Here is a 6,029-nt window from a genome sequence, read left to right on the forward strand (position 1 = left end):
CCGGTGATCCACCTGTCCTCTGGCCTGAGTACCTCCCTGGACCCCGGTGCCCTTTCACATGGGGTGCTGCCCCCAGCAGTAACCCCTTTTCTCTCTGGGTTTCCCCTGCCTCGGGAACCCCCCACCCTACTATCCCCACTTCGCCTCAGTAGTGGCTACTGCCCAGTCTCTATCTGGCCCCTGTTCGCTGGGGCAGACTGCAGTATCCAGTACTCATCATTGGCAAAGGGGGTTTGGACCTGCTGTCTTTGCTTACTCCTAGGTTGCTCCCTGCAACCCCCAGTACCTCTTAGCCTATAGCTAGGCTGCAGCCTGGGGCTTTCCTAGGCTGGAGCTTCCCCAGCTCCTCAGCCTTTTCCTAGCCCTGCTTCACCCTAGGTACCTTGTCAGCTCTATGCAGCCAGGCCCATCTCTCTCTATAGGCAGAGAGAGACTGTCTGGCTTATGCTTCCCTGCCTTCTTATAAGGCCCTGTTGCTCTTTTTGGGGCGTGGCCCCCAGCTGCAGCCACTTCCCCAATCAACTCAGGCTTGAGAGCCACTGCTCTCAAGCCCTGCCAGGCCACTTTTTAAACCTCTTCACAGCAGGAGCAGGGTCCACCCTGCTACAGGTCAACAAACATGTGGACAAGGGGGATCCAGTGGACATAGTGTACTTAGATTTCCAGAAAGCCTTTGACAAGATCCCTCACCAAAGGCTCTTACATAAATTAAGCTGTCATGGGATAAAAGGGAAGGTCCTTTCATGGACTGAGAACTGGTTAAAAGACAGGGAACAAAGGGTAGGAATTAATGGTAAATTCTAAGAATGGAGAGGGATAACTAGTGGTGTTCCCCAAGGGTCAGTCCTAGGACCAATCCTATTCAACTTATTCATAAATGATCTGGAGAAAGGGGTAAACAGTGAGGTGGCAAAGTGTGCAGATGATACTAAACTGCTCAAGATAGTTAAGACCAAAGCAGACTGTGAAGAACTTAAAAAAGATCTCACAAAACTAAGTGATTGGGCAACAAAATGGCAAATGAAATTTAATGCGGATAAATGTAAAGTAATGCACATTGGAAAAAATAACCCCAACTATACATACAATATGATGGAGGCTAATTTAGCTACAACGAGTCAGGAAAAAGATCTTGGAGTCATCGTGGATAGTTCTCTGAAGATGTCCATGCAGTGTGCAGAAGCGGTCAAAAAAGCAGACGGGATGTTAGGAATCATTATAGAGGGGACAGAGAATAAGACTGAGAATATATTATTGCCCTTATATAAATTGATGATACGCCCACATCTCGAATACTGCGTACAGATGTAGTCTCCTCATCTAAAAAAAGATATACTGGCACTAGAAAAGGTTCAAAAAATGGCAACTAAAATGATTAGGGGTTTGGAGAGGGTCCCATATGAGGTAAGATTAAAGAGGCTAGGACTCTTCAGCTTGGAAAAGAAGAGACTAAGAGGGGATATGATAGAGGTATATAAAATCATGAGTGATGTGGAGAAAGTGGATAAGGAAAAGTTATTTACTTATTCCCATAGTACAAGAACTAGGGGTCACCAAATGAAATTAATAGGCAGCAGGTTTAAAACAAAATAAAAGGAAGTTCTTCTTCACGCAGCGCACAGTCAACTTGTGGAACTCCTTACCTGAGGAGGTTGTGAAGGCTAGGACTATAACAGCATTTAAAAGAGAACTGGATAAATTCATGGTGGTTAAGTCCATAAATGGCTATTAGCCAGGATGGGTAAGAATGGTGTCCCTAGCCTCTGTTTGTCAGAGGGTGGAGATGGATGGCAGGAGAGAGATCACTTGATCATTGCCTTCTAGGTTCACTCCCTCTGGAGCACCTGGCATTGACCACTGTCGGTAGACAGGATACTGGGCTAGATGGACCTTTGGTCTGACCCAGTACGGCCGTTCTTATGTGGAGTCACTAACAGACTGTGATCAAATCAACCCTTAGCTTTCTCTTTGTCAAACTAAATAGATTGAGCTCACTGAGTATCTCCCTATAAGTCAAGTTTTCTAATCCCTTAATCATTCTTGTGGATCTTCTCTGAACCCAGGTCGAAGTCACACAAGAAGACTGTGCCAATGGCTGGAATTATAGTCAGATTTCCCATTTCTCAGTCTAGAGCCAAAACCACAAGACCATTTTTATCTTCCTATAACCTAGAGAAAAAGATGTGGAAAAAACAAATAACAACTTGTCCAAAAAGTTTTGGGAATATGCGATTGATGACAAAGAAGAACCAGTAATCACATTTAGGCCATAATTAACATGAATTATGAGAGGAAAAATGTTTTAAGTGACTAATATTCTATTGAAGTGTGAATGATGTGGAGCCATTTCTTCATATTACCATAAATTCCTATGGAGCATGTCATTCCAAAAGGGTTTCCAAATCTGCTCCCATGTATGTGAATTGACAGTTCTTGTAAAGGTAACTTTTTCAGAATTTGCTATTTCCATGGTGTGTGTTAGGTGTACATGCTGATGCTAGCTAGTTATTTATTTATTTATTTATTTATTTATTTATTTATCTATCTATATGTCCATGTAACTAGAAACATTTCTTTCTAGTGGAAGAGATGCATCAGTGTACTACAAATTCCTCATGCTGCTGGGACGGGAACTTAACTCTTCTTCCCATACTTCTGGTATGTAAGAGTCCCTAATGCAGCCCGTGTATATGGAAGAGTGGCATTCATAGTGGCCACAGAATGAGAGGAGAACATAGGTGATATTGCTGCCACTGTCTTTCCCCTCCTGAGCATTGTTTTCTCAATAAAGAAGAGGAGGATTGTGGTTTTGCAATTATTCCAACTTCTGAGTCCCTGAAAATAGGATCTGAAAATGGGCACTAAAATCTTAGAGAAGGGGCATCTTTTCACTTTTTTTCAGACTAATAGAGTTAATAATTTAGTTGTGTTAATTCCCATTTGGTGTATGAAGAACTGTATCCAACTTCAATGCATCTAGACAAAATTGCATGTGTATCCTTGAGTCAGATATTTATTGGAATTCCTGCCAGGACTAAGGCACACCGAAATAGTACTTGGAGAGTAGGAGTTGGTAACTATTCTGTGATAAAGTAATATTTGATCAATCTTTGTTCCAGAGCGTTCTCTACGAAAATGTCGGCAGCTTGTTTTGAAATTCCTTCTTTTAGTGGAAAATCTTTAATGTTCATGCTGTACAGACTTATGGCGGCCAATTGCAGACACAACCTCTTTCCTTGAAGCAATTGATGTTTACACTTTGAACAATCTTATCTGGAGTCTTGGTGACTTAAGCTATTTCTGAGATATAGTGTAGGTTTCATTGGCAAATTAGCTCATTAAGGAAATGCTCCTATATTTGTCCAGCTTTTGCAAATGAATAAAGAGGGTCAGGACTAGAACATAAAGCAGCAAATTTCCTGAGTATTCAGTGAAACTTAAAATGAATTCACCTCGCCATGCTCAGGCACTTTGTGTTCACATTTGGTAAACATTCATACAGTCAAGACTGATTTGCCCACATGATTGGTCACTGCAAGTGAATTTTGAGCTGCACATTAGTTGTCTGTAACAAATTTAATTTTAAATGGGTTTGGGATACTGCTTGACATAGCAATGAACAGAGCACTGGGAATTAAACAAACCTCATCAGGCTCTGACTACAATATTTGCAACAACAGTATGACTTCACATGCCATTTTTCTGGGTAAAAGCTAGAAGAGCAAGTAAGTTAAACCCTACAGTCAACCAATAAATATCACTGTAGCTTGATTTTACAAGGATAATGCTTTGGGCAAGGCTTGCATAGTCCAGAAAGGAAAAAAGTTTCAAATAATATTTTTATTCTTAATTTTTTATATTCTGGCAGTACCTAGAAACCACAGCCAAGAGCAGGGTGTCATTGTTCTAGGTGCTGTACCAACATATATAATAATACAGTCCCTGCCTTGTTGTCTAAACAAGTAAAACAGACAAAGGGTGGGAGAAAGGAAGTGTCTGCCATCTGTAAAAAAGGAATACTGAGACAGAGCGATTGAGTAGCATTTTTCAAAAGTGCCTAAATTAATGGGACTTGTGCTCCTAAATAATTTGGGGGCTTATGTAAATCTCACCTTAGGTGATGTGCCTAAGGTCCCACAAGAAATTCCTTGATGCCATACATTCTTTTTGCGAATCTGATGCCTCCTCTTCAGAAATTCACAGAGCAACATCTTTAGTCCAATTACTGATTATAAATTACTGTCATACAGTCAGGAAACAGGAGCAACACCATGTGACTTGTGGTGCATGAACAGAGTTCAGATTTCCAATAGCAACTTCAAATACTTGCTGCTCATTGATGATTTGGAGAATAAACAAACTATTTGATTTTTTTTCTGTGCTAAGTACAAATGGTGACTAATAATAATATTTGAAGACATCCAAATGCAGAAAGAGGCTAAGTGCAATGAATAAATTACTCTCTCATTATCAGGACTCTCCATTCCCTCTGGGATAGAGAATAAGACTGAGAATATATTATTGCCCTTATATAAATCCATGGTACGCCCACATCTCGAATACTGTGTACAGATGTGGTCTCCTCACCTCAAAAAAGATATTCTAGCACTAGAAAAGGTTCAGAAAAGAGCAACTAAAATGATTAGGGGTTTAGAGAGGGTCCCATATGAGGAAAGATTAAAGAGGCTAGGACTCTTCAGTTTGGAAAAGAGAAGACTAAGGGGGGACATGATAGAGGTATATAAAATCATGAGTGATGTTGAGAAAGTGGATAAGGAAAAGTTATTTACTTATTCCCATAATACAAGAACTAGGGGTCACCAAATGAAATTAATAGGCAGCAGGTTTAAAACAAATAAAAGGAAGTTCTTCTTCACGCAGCGCACAGTCAACTTGTGGAACTCCTTACCTGAGGAGGTTGTGAAGGCTAGGACTATAACAATGTTTAAAAGGGGACTGGATAAATTCATGGTGGCTAAGTCCATAAATGGCTATTAGCCAGGATGGGTAAGAATGGTGTCCCTAGCCTCTGTTCGTCAGAGGATGGAGATGGATGGCAGGAGAGAGATCACTTGATCGTTGCCTTTTAGGTTCACTCCATCAGGGGCACCTGGCATTGGCCACTGTCGGTAGACAGATACTGGGCTAGATGGACCTTTGGTCTGACCCAGTACGGCCTTTCTTATGTTCTTATGTTAATTCCAATAATACCTAAATTATTTGTTTAATTTTGGTCTGGCAGACCATCCGTTTTCCGCAGGGGTTGTTGAAGCAGTTACCATTGCAGATTGCTTCTGTCTGACTGTGGCCTGGATTCTGCAGTGCTATATTGCTGCTCTTGGCAAGGCTGAAGCAAAGGTAGATTTATCTTCAATTCTGGGCTATGCCAGGGGCCTGCTTGGCTCTCAGCACTATTTAGAGCAGTCCTAGGGCTGCCGTAAATTAGGCTAGCTTTAGGCCTGCTCTCAATTTGGTGGCTAGTAATGGCTGTCTGTACTATAACATCAGCACAGAAGAGCTAGAGCTCAGGACGCTCCAGGCACACCCCAGTCTTTGTCTCCTCACCCGTCAGATGCGGGCAGGGAAGAGGCCTGATAGAGCCATTATGCCCACTAACAACTTTGGTAAGGTCAGTAACTATCCTATATGATTTTCTGGTACTCACATTTTAGCCAGTTTTAGCACCTGCAGGTGTCAATTACATTGCCCTTCCATTGCCTTATTTTCTAAAGTAGCTACTTCTTTTTTAAAAAGCACTTTGCGAACAAGAATAGATTGACATTTCCGACAGGGAGTCCCTCATGCTGAAGTATTGAAGCTGTTTTGGGTCATTCTCTGTACAGTGTGGGACATGAGAACAACAAAGTGGTCAGGAAGTCAAGACTTAAAAATACAAGGAAGAAAGTTCTGAATGGGGTAGGAGATACAATCAACATGTATGCCATCCATCTCACTTACACAGGTTCAGTGACTAAAACGCTAGGGAGAAAGATAGGTTGGGTTGGAGGTAGGACTGATGATGTGTTCAA

This window comes from Mauremys mutica, chromosome 3, assembly GCF_020497125.1.
Source record: "Mauremys mutica isolate MM-2020 ecotype Southern chromosome 3, ASM2049712v1, whole genome shotgun sequence".
NCBI lineage: Eukaryota > Metazoa > Chordata > Testudines > Geoemydidae > Mauremys > Mauremys mutica.